The following is an 18,678-nucleotide window of genomic DNA, read 5'->3' on the forward strand; positions in this document are numbered from 1 at the left end:
TCTAATCTGACTTTTTCAAGTCAACTGTCAGTTTTCATATAAATAGGAACAGTAAGGAGTATAGTTTTGCTGCCTGTTGCAATTTTGGCTATTTATTTAGCTTTTGTAGTTTCTTGATTTGATTACGCCCTCTACATGAGACGTTTTTAAAATATTTACATTTATTATTTCAAAAGTTTCCATAAATACTGTAAATAGTAAGTAATTCAAAAGTATACGGAATACGCTTAATAAGGTTAAAGTATTAAAAATTCATATGCGAATGAATAATGTTTTAAATAAAATGGAACTGCGGTATGCGACCTCTAGTCAACAACAAAAGCAACGTCTAAGTACCCAAGAATAAATATGCTAAAGGTCAACAAGTATTCACCTTAGTCACTTGCACAACAAGTATTCAACCAAAAGTGAACAGTAAGTAGTAAACCATGACCCGTAGTACTCAACCTAGAGATACATTTGGTCAATAAATGTCTAATAACGTTAAGTCAGGTCATAATGTAACCATAAGTCCTATACTCGAGATTAGTGCAAAAGTCAACCAAAGTCGTGCACAGTCAACAACAGTCAACACTAGTAAAAGCCAACACTTTAGGGAAAAAAATTCAATCATGTTATTCAAATATTCAATTAGTAGTGAATTAACAAAAGTTTTGACTTCAAAGACATATGTATTCAAAGTTTTCAGCTTTTCTAGGAAAACACGACATGAACGCTTGTAAACAATCAGTCAAAATCAAGAAATCCTAAGAATCTTTGGATCAGTAAGTTATCCAATTAGATTTCTAAAAGGTCCGACCACTCTATCTAACCATTTTTATAACAAGAGATATAGCCGATTTACTCAGCAACAGTTTCAGCACGCGCAATCAGAGAAAAATATTCATAATTAAATAACAAATTCAAAAGCTTTTGCTTCCACTTGGAGAATTTCATAAACACATAAATCTATCATTAGTAATATAATGATAGTAACTGGTTTAGCCAGTTGGTACAGTTTATTCAAATGAGTCATATCTTCCTATTTTGACAATAAGCCAGATAAATGATTTTGTACAGCGCATAACTTGTTCTTAAAAATTCAAAACATGTTGACACCAATGGGAAAATCTCCCATTATGCGTCTTTTTCATCAATCAAAAGATGAGGTTCTAGTTCCATACCAATTTTTCATAATCAGACGTTTTTTAAGCAAATGTCGGATTTTGACGCGCAGGAAAAACCAAATTTTATTTTATTCATAACTTAAAAACTATACGTCGAAAAGTCAAGTGTAATAAACAAAAAATCATCTACATGGCGAGTAGAATCAAAATATCAAGTTTATACATACCATAAATCAAGTCAACTAATTATGTAGAGCAGATTAAAAAAACGAATAATATGACCGAAACAGACGATTTTATTTGTGTGGTGTCGTTAGGTCGCAACACGTCATAATCAACCACCAAAAAGGGGGTACTGTTTTAAATTTATATTTAGCGGGACCTAAATACTCCTTATTATGAGTAAGGGAAGTATGACCTAGAGTCGTATTTTTAAGATATCAGTAGAATCGAACCTATATTAAAGCTTAAGATAGTTATGAAGGAGTAGTGGTTACCTAATTTTGGGCTTTTCTAGTTTATAAGACAGATAAAGTAAATGCGATAAAATTCGTAATTCAGATAAGGTTAAAGCAAGTGCATACTATGATTTCATCAGTTATTCTGCCGAGATTATGGAATGCTGGATCATGAATAGGCAGAGAACTTGTATTCATTACACTGGTCCTAAACGCCCCTGTCGTAAGACATGTCACTGGGTAATGCGATAGGCTTGAAGATTCTGAATAGTCAGCAACATCCCTTACCCCCGACGCCCGTGCAGTCTGACTACAGGAATACACGTTCAGACGGCTCATCCAATTGAGCGACTCGGTTGGGTGACGTATTAACATTCCACAAAGGTCTAAAATTTCTTAAGCATAATAGAATACATGGTTTACCATATCCGAGAGAAGTGATGTGTTTCAATGCTTTCGTTAGTGATTAGTTTTAAAAGATAGTTAGGCCCTTAAAAAGAGTTCAACCATAAAGAACACCATGGCCAAGTCAGGTTGACTTTCATGAACACGTTCAGTTATCCTAACGGTCCAATCCTTTATGTGTTTAAACAAACAGTTCCTTAATTAACTAAGAATCCCTCAAGCGGAGCGCAATACTTGAGACTGCGTTATGGTGCAGTATACTAGTCAACACTGACCGGGTTTCATGGCCTTACTTAGCAGAGGTACAGCTTACAACAACCGCTGTGCTTCAGCATGCACGTACGAAGTTTATATGCTTAGTGACTACACTAGCATGGTCTGGGACCGACAATGTACTAAGGGTCTAGTCAGATGTTTCACTACGAAATAGTCCTCAGTCTGAATCCAAAGCTTGATAGACTTACTACAATCGGTGTGCCTCAGTCGATCTTACGTTATATCCGATAGACTTCTCTTACCAAGGGGTGACACAGATAGTATACTCTGAATCCGGGTTCGCGACTTCCCAAAAGTAGAGCCAATAACCACGTTCTATTAGTTGGAAAAGCGATTGAGTTTAAAGCATTATCGGAAAGCATTTTAACAACATACACAAACCATAACATTATTTTGGCATTATAACTGCTTACATCATAGCATACACTAAAGATAACTACTCGCTAATCATGGCAACAACATCACGGAACATAATGATAGAAGAAATTATATAAAGATAAAGGATAGAAGTACCAGTAGATTAAACGAGTTTGGAATACAAAAGTGACAACTTCAAACTCCAGACCGCTCCTAATACAATCTATGGCGTTCTTCTCCGGGTACTAGGTTTCCAACGCGGAGTCGAAGACCTTGAAAGTATGACTAATATTGTATAAGAGAGAGAAAGATGTGAATTGAAGTGTGTGTTGGAATGAATGACAAAGACCCTTTAAATAAGCATGCTTTTTTGCCTGCAAACGGCTGGCAGGCTGTTTGCAGGGGCCGTTTGCCAGATCAAGCCGTTTGTTGGGGCCATTTAACTTGGGCGTGTGGCAGTCCGTTTGTGAGCTAAGCAGGCTGTTTGGCTTGCTGATTCCTTGGATCGTAACTTGATTTCTTGTCTTTTACCATTTTCGCTCTATAATCTTCGTTTTAGCTCCAATTATCTTGATTCTTTTTGCACCGTCTTCGTAATTACTTGTTCTTCAATTCTAACTGACGAAGTGGGTATTTTGCCGATAAAGTTTGAATTTTTCTTGTTTTTGGGCCTTAATACCGGGGTGAAAACGTGACTTTTTAGCCGAAATCAAATATCCCACACTTAGATTTTGCTTGTCCTCAAGTAAACTCTCATTTTACCTTAAGAATCTTTCGGAGTTTCTTTTCTAATAGCCTAAGCGGTTTGCCTTTTATTATAAGAGCGAAACATAAGGTGAGTCATCTACGTTATGATTGAAACTATCTCTGCAAGCATGCGAGGAGGTTACATGACATAGGCTAGCTTTCACGGGTCACTCAAATTACACAATTATTTACGGTTCCCTATAGATCTAAGAAATAAATTCACCATAGCTAGTCATGCTGCACCCATTATCATAGACTTGATAAAGACTCAAATCCTTGCTACTAATGTGAGAAAGGTAGTAATCTTAGCTTCTAGGTCATTTGTTAATGATGGAAAGGAATTTTGAAGTGGTAGTGAAGTTGTTTTTGAGGGGTGAGAAAAAAAAGTGTAATACGGTCTTTAGGCAGACTTTTATTCGGATAGATAGGAGTGCTGAAAATTTGAGAAGCACTTTTGAACTTTTTCTTCATTTGATAATCATTTTCTGTCAAGTTTTTTTTCGGCGTTTCTCTTTTATAAGTTCTGCTCATTTTTTCAGAACTTTGAAATATATATATATATATATATATATATATATATATATATATATATATATATATATATATATATATATATATATATATATATATATATATATTGGAGATTTCATCTTGAGAAACTTTTTGCCGGTAAACTTTTTCAAGACCTTTGCCATGATACTTGAGAGGTTTATAACATCTGGTTTTCGAAAGGAATCTCATTTTCTGGATTTTCATGTGATAGTAAAGATGATGTGAATGTGGTGGTGAAGTAGAAGTAGTGGAGGTGAGAAAGGCTTATTTTTGACAAATGGCTAGCTCTTCTGATTATAACCGAATCACATTTCACTGCTTCGGAAATATAGATCTAAAGCAAGCTCTGATTCCGAGCACAGACATCGGTACTCTCAACGGAAAACAGTGAAGCATTAAAGATGAATGCTGGTCTTATTTGGGTGCCTCACCATAATCAATTTTGATCGATAATGTCTTAGTCATGCAATGCTCTATTAGAGATTTGGTTCAACCTAACAAGATTTTTCCACCTTACTTAAACCTTACTTTTATTTACAAACGTTTCAGGTTTTCAAAAATACTTTTTCGAAAAGGCTTTCTCTAGTTAAAAAAATTTGAAATTTTGGCTTAAGAACTTGGGATCTTCGTAATGGGTTATTTTAATATAGCATAAAAAGATTATACCAACATCCTACAGTTAGACGAACATTGTCCTCAATGTTTCTAGTGTATCCCACACTTAGGAGTTTTAGTTGAAGATGTGGGAGTATTTGTCTAGTGTTTTAATTGGGTTGGGATCCCACACTTAGTGATAAGCTAGGATGTGGCATAATTTAAATTTTGAGCTAGTAGCGGGAAGAAAGAAGTACCCCTAGCAGATGTTGCTTGTGACGATACTGGCTCGCTTTCAATCCTTACGTCCTTTATTGATCGGCTCATTTGTCATCCTTTACTCTTCTACTTTACTTTATTGCACGGGTTGCCTCCCGAGAAGCGCTTTTGTTTAAGGTTGTTGGCTCGACCGTAGTGATGCCTTAGAAAGAAAACATTCCTCGCTAATGGTTGTAATCTTGGTCTTCTCGAGGGAATGTGAGCCTTGGTGGGTAAATCCTGAGAAAGTGTCGGACCAATAGTGGTAGAAGATCCGGTAATTCTCTTGAAGATCTTCTGAAAGATAAGTAGTGCGCAGTTTCGGCTCGTGATAAATCTTGAAGTCCGATGAGAATATGATCACGACTCTGCTGATTGACCCATGAATGTCAATCATAGAGGCAGTGCTAGTGGTGATTATTTCTCTGATGGGATGCTCATTTCGGAGGTCTTCAAACATTGTTAGAAACTGTATCTTTAGCATCTCGAAATCTTTGGAATGGTGATCTCCATAGTAGGAGTCTGTAGCTTTGCACAGATTAGTTAAAAGGCGAAGCTGAAAAGAAGTGAACAGCAATCCTGACCTGAGCGTCAACGTCACTGTCTTTGAGTATATCTCCCGACTTCCGGCTTTGAATGTGAAACTTGGATCTGCGTATTCGTGGAAGATACGTGATATCTGCTTCGTAACGTAGGTGGCAATGTTGACTCGATCTGGTTCAAGATGAGAGAACGGATCGTTGCGCCTTACTTCCTCTGTAACTGCGTCTCGTAACTCTTTGATAATCAGATCAGCATGGTGATCAATTGTTACATAAATCACTAGACTGTCTGGTGTGTGCTTTCAAAATTATCTCTTTCCAAGAGAGCGAAAAAGCTGTGAAAATCCTCGATCATTTGCAAATCAGAGTGATAAGTTGGGCGTTCGGTGGAAAGATCCATATGCTTCCGGATGAGAGTTAGTAGTGCTCGTTGATTTGCTGAGAATGGAAGTGCAGATCCGGCTAAGGGGTTGTAAACCTTAGAGTAAATGATCTTCTGATCTCGACAGAATCTTGTCTCAAGAATATTGCGAACCACTGAATTGTGCTCTCGTTGCATTTCTTCTTGGTAGATATGATCGTGAAGAGTGTTCATAAAGTCTTGAATGAGTTCTTCTAGGATTTCAACATCATTGTTTTCTCTTTGGAGATTGAGGTTGTATTCTTCTCGGATAGCGATAATTCGTTCCGTTAAGCGTAGCGTGAAATCAATTGTTGATTTACGGATGGCTTCGAAAATATCTTCAAATTTATCAGTATCATTGATGAAGGTTATCATGTCTGCGTGTGTAGATATGACCGGAATCCGATCTAAAGTAGAGTCCGGCTCCCCTAGATCTGGTTCGGTTGGAGAGTGTGAGTGATCCAGAATGTCTTCATGTTGCTCTTCCTCGTTGATATGACCGAAACGGACGGTTTTATTTCGCGCGATGTCGTTAGGGCCGGCCACCAAGAGGGGGGGACACTTGTTTGAAATTTATATTTAGCGGGGCCTAAATCGTATTACTCCTTATTGTGAGTAAGGGAAGTATGACCTAGAGTCGTATTTTTAAGATATTAGTAGAATCGAACCTGTATCTAAATCTTAAGATAATTATAAAGTGCAGGAGTAGTTGGTGACTACCTAATTTTGGGTTTTCTAGATTAAAGTAAAGTAAAGTAAATACGATAAAATTTTTAATTCAGATAAGGCTAAAACAAGGGCATGCTATGATTTCATCAGTTACTTTGCCTGGTATTATGGAATGCTGGCTCATGGATAGGCAGTGACCTTGTATTTACTACACTAGTCCTAAACGCCCCTGTCATAAGACATGTCACTGGGTAATGCGCTAGGCTTGAATATTCTGAATAGCCAGTAATGTCCGTTACCCCCGACGCCCGTGCAGTCTGACTACAGGCATACACGTTCAGACGGCTCATCCAATTGAGCGACTCGGTTGGGTGACGTATTAACATTCCGAAATGGTCTAAACTTTCTTAAGTATAATAGAATACATCGTTTTCCATATCCGAGAGACATGATGGGTCGCAATGCTTTCGTTAATGATTGGTTTAGAAGATAGTTAGGCCCTTAAAAGAGTTTAACCATAAAGAACACCATGGCCAAGTCAAGCTAACTTCCAGGAAACGTTCGGTTATCCTAACAGTCCAATACTTTATGTGTTCGAACACACAGTTCCTTAATTAACTAAGAATCCCTCAAGCGGGGTGCAATGCTTGAGACCGCGTTATGGTGAAGTGTACTAGTCAACACTAACCTTGTTCCATGTCCTTACTTAGCAGAGGTACAACTTACAACAACCGTTATGCTTCAGCGTGCACGTACGAATTTTATATGCTTGGTGACTACACTAGCATGGTCTATGACCGACAATGTACTAGGGGTCTAGTCAGATGTTTCACTACGAAAGAGTCCTCAGTCGGAATCCAAAGCTCGATGGACTTACTACAACCGGTGTGCCTCAGTCAAACTCATGTTGTATCCGACAGACTTCTCTTACCAAGGGGTGACACAGAGAGTGTACTCTGAATCGGGGTTCGCGACTTCCCAATAACAGAGCCAATAACTATGTTCTATTAGATGGAAAAGCGATTGAGTTCAAAGAATAATCGGAAAGCATTTTGACAACATACACAAGCCATAATATAATTTCGGCATTATAACTGATTACGTCATAACATACACTAAAGGTAACTACTCGCTAATCATGGCAACAATATCGCAAAGCATAATAATGGAAGACATTATAAAAAGATAAGGGATAGAATTACCAGTAGATTAAACGAGTTCTGAATACAAAAGTGACAACTTCAAGACTCCAGACCGCTCCTAATACAATCTTCGGCGTTCTTCTCCGGGTACTAGATTTCCTGCACGGAGTCGAAGACCTTTAAAGTATGACTAATATTGTATAAGAGAGAGAAAGAAGTGAATTGATGTGTGTGTTGAAAATCAATGACAAGCGCCCTTTAAATAAGCTTGATTTTTGCCTGCAAATGGCTAGTAGGACATTTGGCAGGCCACTTGGCAGGCTGTTTGGGCAGCCCGTTTGCTGAGGCAGCCCGTTTGCTGAGGCCGTTTGATCTGGTCATTTGGCAGGCCATTTTTCACATTGGCAGGCCGTTTGGCAAGCTGTTTGGCAAGCCATTTGGCCTGCTGATTCCCTGGATCGTAACTTGATTTCTTGTCTTTCACCATTTTCGCTCTAGAATCTTCGTTTTAACTTCGATTCTCTTGATTCTTTTTGCACCGTCTTTGTAATTACTTGTTCTTCAATTCTAACCGACGAAGTGGGTATTTTGCCAATAAAGTTTGAATCTTTCTTGTTTTTGGGCCTTAATACCGTGGTGAAAACGTGACTTTTTAGCCGATATCAAATATCCCACACTTAGACTTTGCTTGTCCTCAAGCAAACTTCTCATTTTTACTTCAAGAAATGTTTTCGAAGTTTCCTTTCTAATAGCCTAAGCGGTTTGCTTTTTATTATAAGAGCGAAAGATAAGGTGAGTCATCTATGTTAGGGTTGAAACTATCTCTACAAGCATGCGAGGAGGTTACATGACTTAGGCTAGCTTTCACGGGTCACTCCAATCACTCAAGTGTTTAGGGTTCCCTATAGATCTAAGAAATGAATTTCACTCATAGCCTGTCATGTTGTACTCATCCTCATAGGCTTGATAAAGACTCAAATCCTTGCTACTAATGTGAAAACGGTAGTAACCATAGCTTCTAGGTCATTTGTCAGTGATGGAACGGAATTTTGGAGTGGTGGTGAAGTTGTTTTAAGGGGTGAAAAGGGTAACATAGTCTCAAAAGACTTTTATTTTGGAAAATTTTAGATAGATAGGAGTGCTGGTATTTTTGAGAAGCACTTTTGAACTATACTTCTTTTTGAAGCGATACGCGTTTGTGGTCAAGTTCTTCTTCGGCGTTTCTCTTTATAAGTTCTGCTTCTTTTCTCGGAACTTTTTTTTTGAGATTTCATCTCGAGAAACTTTTTGCCGGTAGACTTTTTCAAGACCTTTGCCGTGAAACTTGAGAAGTTTGTAGCATCAGGTTTACGGAAGGAATCTCATTTTCTGGATTTTCGATTGATAGTAAAGATGATGTGGATGAGGTAAAAGAAATGGAAGTGTGAGCGGGTTGTTTTCGACAAATGGCTAGCTCTTCTGATTATAACCGAATCACATTTCGCAACTTGGAAATGTAGATCTAAAGGAAGTTCTGATTCCGAGCACAGACATCGGCACTCTCAACAGAAAATAGCGAAGCATTAAAGATGAATGCTGGTCATATTTGGGTACCTCATCATAATCAATTTAGGTCGATAATGCCTAGTCATGCAATGCTCTTTTAGAGATTCGGTTTGTCCTAACAAGATTTCCACCTTACTTAAGCCTTATTATTATTTTACAAACGTTTCAGGTTTTCAAAAATACTTTTTCGAAAAGGCTTTCTTTTGTTAAAAATTTCAAATTTGGCTTAAAAACTTGGAATCTTTGTAATGGGTTATTTAAATATAGCATAAAAAGGATTATACCATCATCCCACACTTAAACGAACATTGTCCTCAATGTTCCTAGTGTATCCCACACTTAGGAGTTTTAGTTGAAGATTTGGGATTATTCGTTTAGTGGTCATTTGGGTTGGAATCCCACACTTACTGATAAGCTAGGATGTGGTATAGAAATTTGAGCTAGTAGCGGAAAGAAAAGGGTACCCCTGGCAAACGTGGTTGCTTGTGACTAGCTTGCTGGCTTGGAGGTTTCGGCCTTTATTCATCGGCTCACTTGTCATCCTTTATTCTTCTACTCTACTTTATTGCACGGGTTGCCTTCCGAGAAGCGCTTTTGTTTAAGGTCGTTGGCTCGACCGTAGTGATGCTCTAAAAAGCAAACATTCCTCGCTGATGGTTGTGATCTTGGTCTTCTCGAGGGAATGTGAGTCTGGACGGGTAAATCCTGAGAAAGTGCCGGACCAATAGTGGTAGAAGATCCGGTACTTCTCCTGAAGATCTTCTGAATGATAAGTAGTGCGCAGTTTCGGCTCTTGATAAGTCTTGAAGTCCGATGAGAATATGATCCACGGCTCTGCTGGTTGACCCATAAATGTCAATCATAGAGGCAGTGCTGGTGGTGATTATTTCTCTGATGGGGTGCTCATTTCGGAGGTCTTCAAACAATGTTAGAAACTGTATCTTTAGAATCTCGAAGTCTTCGGAATGGTGATCTCCACAGTAAGAGTCTGTAGCTTTGCACAGATTTGTTAAAAGACGAAGCTGAAAAGAAGTGAACAGCAATCCTGATCCGAACATTAATGTCACCGCCTTTGAGTATATCTCCCGACATCCAGCTTTAAATGTGAAACTAGGATCTGTGGATTCGTGGAAGATACGTGATATCTGCTTCGTAACATAGGAGGCAATGTTGACTCGATCTGGTTCAAGATGAGAGAATAGATTGTTTCGCCTTACTTACTCCGTAACAGCGTCTCGTAATTCTTTGATAATCAGATCAGCATGGTGATCAATTGTCACGTAAATCACTAGTCTGTCTGGTGTGCTTTCGGAATTATCTCTTTCCAAGAGAGCGAGAAAGGTGTAATATCCTCGATCATTTGCAAATCAGAGTGATAAGTCGGGCGTCCGGTGGAAAGATCTATATGCTTTCGGATGAGAGTCAGTAGTGCTCGTTGGTTTCGTGAAAACGGAAGTGCAGATCCTGCTAAGGCTTTGTAGACCTTAGAGTAAATGATCTTCTGATCTCGACAGAATCTTGTCTCAAGAATAGTGCGAACCACTAAATTGTGCTCTCGTTGCCTTTCTTCTTGGTAGATATGATCGTGAAGAGAATTGATAAAGTCTTGAATGCGTTCTTCTAGGATTTCAACATCATTGTCTTTTCTTCGGAGATAGAGGTTGTGTTCTTCTCGGAGATAGAGGTTGTGTTCTTCAATGGTTGATTTTCGGATGGCTTTGAGAATATCTTCAAATTCATCGGTATCATTGATGAAAGTTATCATGTCTGCGTGTGTAGATATAACCGGAATCCGATCTGAAGAAGAGTCCGGCTCCCTTTGATCTGGTTCGATTGGAGAGTGTGAGTTATTCAGAATGTCTTCATGTTGCTCTACCTCGTCATCATCGGTGTATTGTTCTTCTGAGGATGCGCCTGATGAACGGGTTTCTTCAGTATTCTAATTCTCCAGTTTGATACTTGCAGGATCAATTTCTATATCCTTGACCTCAGCCTTGTCGTTCTTCTTCTTGAAGCGAATGATTAAACTGTGATCTGCCGTCTCAAGCCTCATTATTTCCTCATGACGCTCAATGCTTAGAGCGGGTATTGTCGCAGTTTCTTTTACGTCTTCCATTTCCTCTTCCTCTTCAGAGTCCTCCTCTTCCTCTATTTCTTCGCTAGGATCCTCTTCTTCCATTTCTGGGTCATCTACATACTGTGATTCGACACCCATCTCGATATCATTGGCTGGTGGTGAAGACTCGTCATCGAAAGTGATCTGTCTGGTAGAAATAGCAAACATCTCTGCCTGTCCAGGAATATCGGTTGGTAGGTCAATTTTGAAGGTAACGCTCTCCCCAGTTGATCATAAGATCAAGGTTTGATTGTACACATCAATGACAGTCCTAGCCGTATTCATGAAAGGTCTTCCTAACACTGTTGGTGTGTGTAGGTCTTCCTTGATATCCATTACTACGAAATCCGTAGGATACAAGAATTTGTCGACTTTTACCAAGACGTTCTCAACTATGCCCTTAGGATATCGAATTGTGTGATCGGCAAGTTAGATTGTCATTTTGGTTGGTGACAAGTCTCCTAACTCTAATCTCTTGTAGAGAGAGTAGGGGATTAGGTTGATACTTGCTCCTAAATCTGCTAGCGCATGAATGGTTCCAGATTGGTAGATTGAACACGGAAAAATGAATCGGCCCGTATCTCCTAGCTTCGGTGGTAGAGATTTCCTGAGTAATGCAGAGCATTCTTCACTCAGTGGAATTTTGTTAGAGTCTGGTATCCTCTCCTTTGTAGAGAGAAGCCTTCGGATGTATCTCTTCTGGTTGGGGACTTTGGACATAGTGTCCAGGAATCTTCTATCAAGTTTGAATGAATCAAGCTTGGATGGTTCTTCTTGTAGCCTTCCAGGATAGGGTACACGAACTGGAGTTTTCGGTGTCAGCTTCTGAGTATATGTTGATTTGTTTTTAAGCCTGGCTGACCTTCTTCGTGGTTCTTCCTCTGGGATTACGGAATCCATTTGCTTAGCTTGCTCTATGTGGGGATTTTGGATAGTATTACTGGGTAACCTTCCCTGTGGTCGGGTTTTAAGGCGTTGTGATAACTGTTCCAGCTGCGTCTCCAGACTTTTGAGCAGAGCCAATTGATTTCTCATTAGTATCTCCATCTGATCTTGTCTGGCTGCAGTTCTCTGATTTAGCTGTTGTTGTCCTTGAATGAACTGAGTAAACTGATCATCAGCTCCGAGAGTGGGGTTAGTTACTGATAGTGCTCCAAATGAACATATATTTAGTAGCAATATCCTTCCAATATGTAAAGTTTTCAGTTGTAATTGTTCTATTTTCAAGTAATATCCGTTTATATTAAATAAGTGCGAAGACAAAAGGCGGAAACGAAGATTCAAAGACAAAACCGTCCAAAAAGTTCAAATGTACAAGATACAATCCAAGTGGTTCAATTTATTGATGAGAAACGTCTAAAAATGACAAGAGTACAAGTTGTGAAACGCAAAGTACAAGATATTAAATTGTACAAAAGGACGTTCGAAAATTCGGAACCGGGACTTGAGCCAACTATCAACGCCCGACGCAATGGACCAAAAATTATGAGTCAACTATGCACAAGAATAAAATATAATATATAAATAATTATATAAATTATTTATATATTATATATATTTAATAAATATGTCGACAAATAAAAATCCAAAAATGGTGAGCTGGATCACTCCGCGATCTCGGAGCTGGAAGGCATATTTGCTAAGCGATAGCGGAGCAGTCAAATTCAAAATCTGCCTATAAAAGGCACAAGTTTCAGCCGAGTACCATGCACCATATCTATCTATCTCTCTCAATTTATATTTATATTTATTATAATTATAATTTTAATTTAAGATTAATAATAAATTATGGTTTAGTAAGGTTATTGTAAGAAATGTTTTACGGGTTTTAAGTCGTAACTCTGTCCGTGTAACGCTACGTGATAAATAATCACTGTAAGCTATGTTTAAATTATTTAAATTAATGTCTCGTAACTAAGTTATTATTATGCTTATTTGAGCCGAAGTAAGCGTGATGTTAGACTAAAAATTAAGATTTGGTTATTAAATTGTGTACCATAATTAGGGTATGGACAAAAGACCGACACTTGTCGACATTGGACCATAGACCATTAATAGATGGGGGGTATTGTCTAATCGAATGACAATTCTTTGGAGCCTGTCGAACCTATCTTCAAATTAATTAATCTAATAATTATTAAATGATTATGCATGTCCTATTTAGTGACGTTTATACGACATCTTTAACAATCATTTAATTAATCAATTGGGTTGGGTAATTGATTATTCATTCTGATCAAGTGGGTAAATTAATAATCATGGACTAATTAAAACAAGGGTGGATTACATTCAAGGGTAATTGGTGTAATTGTTAACAAAGTATTAAGACCTTGGATTATACACAGTCGATAACCTGGTGTAATTATTAAACAAAGTATTAAAACCTTGTTACAGTTCGAATCCCTAATTAGTTGGAATATTTAACTTCGGGAATAAGGTTAATTTGACGAGCATTTTATAATTATGATCGATGAACTATTATGGACGAAAACCAGATAGGATTCAAATAAGTCCATGACAAAGGACAATTATCCCAAAGTAATAAATTAAAATCAAAACTTCAAACATCATGATTACGGAAGTTTAAATAAGCATAATTGTTTTATTGTATTTCTCATCGTACTTTCATTTACTCGCAATTTTATTTACTATCATTTTATATATTGCAATTTATTTTACGCACTTTAATTATTGTCATTTATCTTTACGCTTTATTTAAAATCGACAAACCGGTCATTAAATGGTAAAATCTCCCTTTTTATAATAATAATAATACTACTTATATATATATATATATATATATATATATATATATATATATATATATATATATATATATATATATATATATATATATATATATTTATACAAATATAGTTCTATAAAAATATAGTTTTAAACTTTACCAGCTCCCTGTGGAACGAACCGGACTTACTAAAAACTACATTACTGTACGATTAGGTACACTGCCTATAAGTGTTGTAGCAAGGTTTAGGTATATCCACTCTATAAATAAATAAAACTTGTGTAAAATTTTGTCGCATTTCGTATTAAAAATATAATACTATTTCGTACCCCTTCGCTTTAACATCAAGTTTTTGGCGCCGCTGCCGGGGACTCGGCGAAACACTATATTTTTAATATATATTTGTATCAATATTTTTATATAATTTTTAGAAAAACAATATAAAATATATATAAAAAATTCGAGCCTGTTTTGAGCCTGCACAATTCTGAACCTACATTTCTCCGCGATCTCGGAGATTTTACCTCTCGTGCTACGCGATCGCGTAGATGTTTCTGACAGGTCAAACCCTAGCATTAATTGCGAAATTAGGGTTAATTATTTTAATAATTATTATTATTTAGGTTTAATTTAGTTTATTTATTTTAATAAGTTTATAAGTTTTAATTAAATTTGTATTTTTAATTATATAAATTAATATTTTTATATAATAATAAAATAAAAATAATATTTTTATAAAAATTGTAAATTTTATCATTTTTAGTTTCTTTTTATAAATTGAATATTTTTGTCGTTTAATTCGTAATTTTTATATTTGTCGTTTATAATTAGTTTTAAGTTTAGTTTTGCCGTAGTTATTTTTATATTTCTATATTTTTAGGCTTTGGTGTAAAATCTCTTAAGTGCTTTTTCTTTAGATTAAGATTTAGGCGCTTTAGAATTTTGCGACGCAGTTTATAAATTTTAGTACCTTTTTAAGTTATTGCCGTTTTGGATATAGAATTCCGTTTAAGTTTTAATACCTTTAGACGTAACTTTTTAGATTTAACTTTTAGACTTTTAAGTTTCGACGCTTTACTTTCTTATTTTTGTTTTTCGACTTTTTATTTTTCGACGTTTTTCGACGCAATCTTTTTCTTTCTCATTTCTACGCTCTAGTTTTTAGGACATAGAATTTTCTATTTCTTCTCTAAAATTTCAAACGAAAAATTGTTTTATGCGGTTAAATTGATAGACATCTAAAATTTTCCGGTTCGTAGTAATAGTTGGATTTGTTAGTGGCGAGTTGTGGGCTTCTGATTTAAAGGAGGCTACCTGTTGCATCTATTGGCTATTCGAAACGTGGGCAAAATCAGAAAAGTCTATTAATTTGATAACTTATATAATTTTTATATTTATAACTAATAGGATATTCAGTGAATGCACCGAGCAAAACGTTCACCACCTTTCATACGTTCACCACCTGTAACTCGATCAAGACATCTATCCAATATTGCCGCTGTTGATTTTTCTTTAGAATCATCATCCAGTCGAACAAATACTCCAATTCAAATTTTCGACAATCCATCTTTTGAACCCGACTTCACAACTGAGAATCCGAAGGATATTCAAGGACAATTCCAAGATCCTGAACCACTAATCATTCCTCCTGAACCACAAATAGTTAAATCAGAATCTTCTAGTGATTCGGATTCAATAAATTCAATTATGGAAGTAACGGAACCTCAAAGTATGGAAGACCGAATGAGAGCCACACGCACGGGCCAAGGTCACGCCATTATTCAGCCAGATGTTAGAGCTTCAGATTTTGAAATCAAAGGACAAATCCTACACATGATCACTAATCAATGCCAATTTGGTGGTACAATAAAAGAAGATCCAAACGAACATCTTCGAACTTTTAATAGGATTTGTAATCTATTTAAAATCCGAGAAGTTGAGGATGAAACTATTTATCTTATGTTGTTCCCCTGGACTTTAAAAGGAGAAGCCAAAGATTAGTTAGAATCGTTACCCGAAGGAACGATTGACTCATGGGATGTTTTAGTTGAGAAATTTCTTCAAAGATTCTTTCCGGCATCTAAATCGTGAGACTTCAAGGAGAAATTGCCACGTTCTTGCAAAAGCCAAATGAAACGTTATATGAGACATGGACAAGATTCGAAAGGATATTGAGAGGATGTCCTCAACACGGATTAGATACTTTTCAAATAGTGCAAATCTTCTATAAAGGCGTCGACATCGCCACACGAAAAGACATCGACACAGCAGCTGGTGGTTCCATTAAGAAGAAAACCGAAACTGAAGCTCACAAGATCATTGATAACACAGCCTCCCACTCTCATGAGTGGCACCGGGAAAAAGAAATATATCGTTCATCTAAAGCGGCTAGAGCCGATTCTAGCCATGACTTTGATTCCGTTTTCGCAAAAATAGATGCTTTCGAAAGACGAATGGAAAAGATGAATAAAGATATTCATGCAATACGAATCAATTGTGAGCAATGTGGTGGACCACACTTAACGAAAGATTGTCACATTGAGCTAACGATGGAACAACGTGAGAATGTTTCCTACATGAACCAAAGGCCGGGAAATAATTATCAAAAAAATTATCAACCGCCAAGGCTAAACTTCAATCGAAATCAAAACATTCTTTACAATTCAAATGGACCCGACAATAACTCGTATAACCAACAAGGTCCGAATAACCAACCAACTCAAAACAACACTTTCAATCAACACAGACCTGGCTTGTATAAACCACCACAACAAACCGAAGAGAAAAAGTCAAATCTAGAAGAAGTGGTATTTAAGCTAGTTGAATCTCAAACACAATTTATTGAAACTCAAACCCAAACGAATGAGAGGTTTGATCAGTCATTTAGAACTCAACAAGCTTCCATTTTCAATCTAGAAAAACAAGTAGGTACTCTTGTTAGATTGATGAGTGAAAGGGAACAAGGAAAGCTACCGAGTAATACTGAAGTAAATCCTCGGAATGAAAATGTTAACATGGTTTCAACAAATTCTGAAAAACCAACACTAGAAGATGGAAAGGTTTTATATGTAAGTAACAATGAAGAAGTTACACCACCACCACCACCACCTGAGTATGTAAAGCCAGTGGTGGCACCATACAGACCACCCATCCCGTTTCCTAGAAAAGGAGTTGAGTATGAGGAAGTAATAGGTAATAAAGTTTGTGATACCTTTGGAAAGAAGAAGAAGAAGAAGAAGAATAAGGAAGTGCAAGAAACAAAAACAGTAGAAGTAAACCCGGTGAATACAGTTCCACCAAAACCTCCACCTAGGGTAGGTGATCCGGGTGAATTTATTGTTCATTGTCTACTTAGTGATTGTGTCATGTATGATGCACTAGCAGATTTAGGTGCGAGTGTAAGTGTTATGCCTCTTTCATTATATAAGAGATTAGGAGTAGGTGAGTTAAGTCCAACGTATATGAGTGTTCGAATCCTTGATCAAACCATTAAACACCCAGTTGGAATTGCTGACAACCTACCCGTTCAAGTAGGTAATTTAACCTTTCTAGTCGAATTTATTGTCATTGACATAGAAGAGGACTCAAACATTCCTCTAATTTTAGGTCGACCATTCTTAGCGTCCACCGGGGCATTATTTGATGTAAGAAAGGGTAGAATGACACTTAGTAATGATGAGAAATCGATCACCTTTGTGATTCGAAAGTCTAAATCTCCACCAACCAAAACTGTTGAACCAGCAAAAACGATTGGTAAGAACCATGTTGTTTTACCAACTCCAACGGTAGTGCTTAATAATAATAAAATGCCTAAGTGTGGGGAAAATGAAGTAACACCTAATGATGACCTGATAACAAAGAACCCCGTTGTTGATACGAAATTAAACGATCCCGTTATTAATAGTTCAATGAAGAAACTTATTAAACGGGTTTACTATGCTAGAATTAAGGGGAACTTTAAGTTATGTAACCGGTTAGTATCCAATCTATCGCCTAAAGAAAAGGCGAAACTAGTTGAATTTGTGGATATTACGGAAGAAGCTGGTCACTGGCTTAAAGCTAAAGTCACAGATATGCAAGTTGATTATGGTCCAAGAGAAATTGACGATGAAGTTAATCACAATTTTGACACCACAGCTACCTAAGTGTGGGGAGATTCAAATGTTCTAAAAAGAAAATGTTGTCTAGAGTTAGTTGTTCTGTTCTCGTGTAGTTCCAAGAATGGAATTCGATTGGTCTTTTCCACTAGCAGACACTAAAGAACTAGTTTTCTCCCCTATTCTGAATTTTTTTTTTGTTTTATAGGTTTTGTATGAAATTAATATGTTTTTTTTATGTTTTGTGTGAATTTTTAAAAGTAAAATTTACTTTATTTCATTAAGTTTAAAAAATGATTTCTAAAATTCGTCGTGAGTTGAAGATTAGGTCGTTGAACCGAAATTGCTTTACCCAAGGATAGGGTGATAAATTTTGTTATCATTATTTTTAATTTTATTGATTTAAAGTATGCCAAAAAAATATTAGATTTTATAAATTTTTGAAAGTGAGGATATATACCAAACTTCAAAAATATGTATATATATGTTTGTATTTTATGTTATGTACAAAACAGGATAAAACAACGCACTTTCAAAGACTGTCATTAAGTTCAGAAAAAGGTACTAATTTTGACGACAAGACGCAAAATATTAAATGTGAAATAACAGCATTATGTTTGCAAACTCGGTATTTTTAATCATTTTCTACACTAATCACCCTCATG

The 18,678-nt window shown here is 36.7% G+C and overlaps 1 non-coding gene across 1 annotated transcript; it reads right to left on the bottom strand.

Annotated features, from left to right (window-relative positions):
• Positions 1-16,006: 16,006 nt before the first annotated feature.
• On the bottom strand, positions 16,007-16,113 carry LOC139845827 (small nucleolar RNA R71). The gene has a single exon (XR_011758583.1). It is a non-coding gene; the product is annotated as a small nucleolar RNA R71 (small nucleolar RNA).
• Between the last annotated feature and the right edge of the window lie 2,565 nt (positions 16,114-18,678).

The sequence above is a fragment of the Rutidosis leptorrhynchoides genome, chromosome 4 (genome assembly GCF_046630445.1).
Source record: "Rutidosis leptorrhynchoides isolate AG116_Rl617_1_P2 chromosome 4, CSIRO_AGI_Rlap_v1, whole genome shotgun sequence".
NCBI lineage: Eukaryota > Viridiplantae > Streptophyta > Magnoliopsida > Asterales > Asteraceae > Rutidosis > Rutidosis leptorrhynchoides.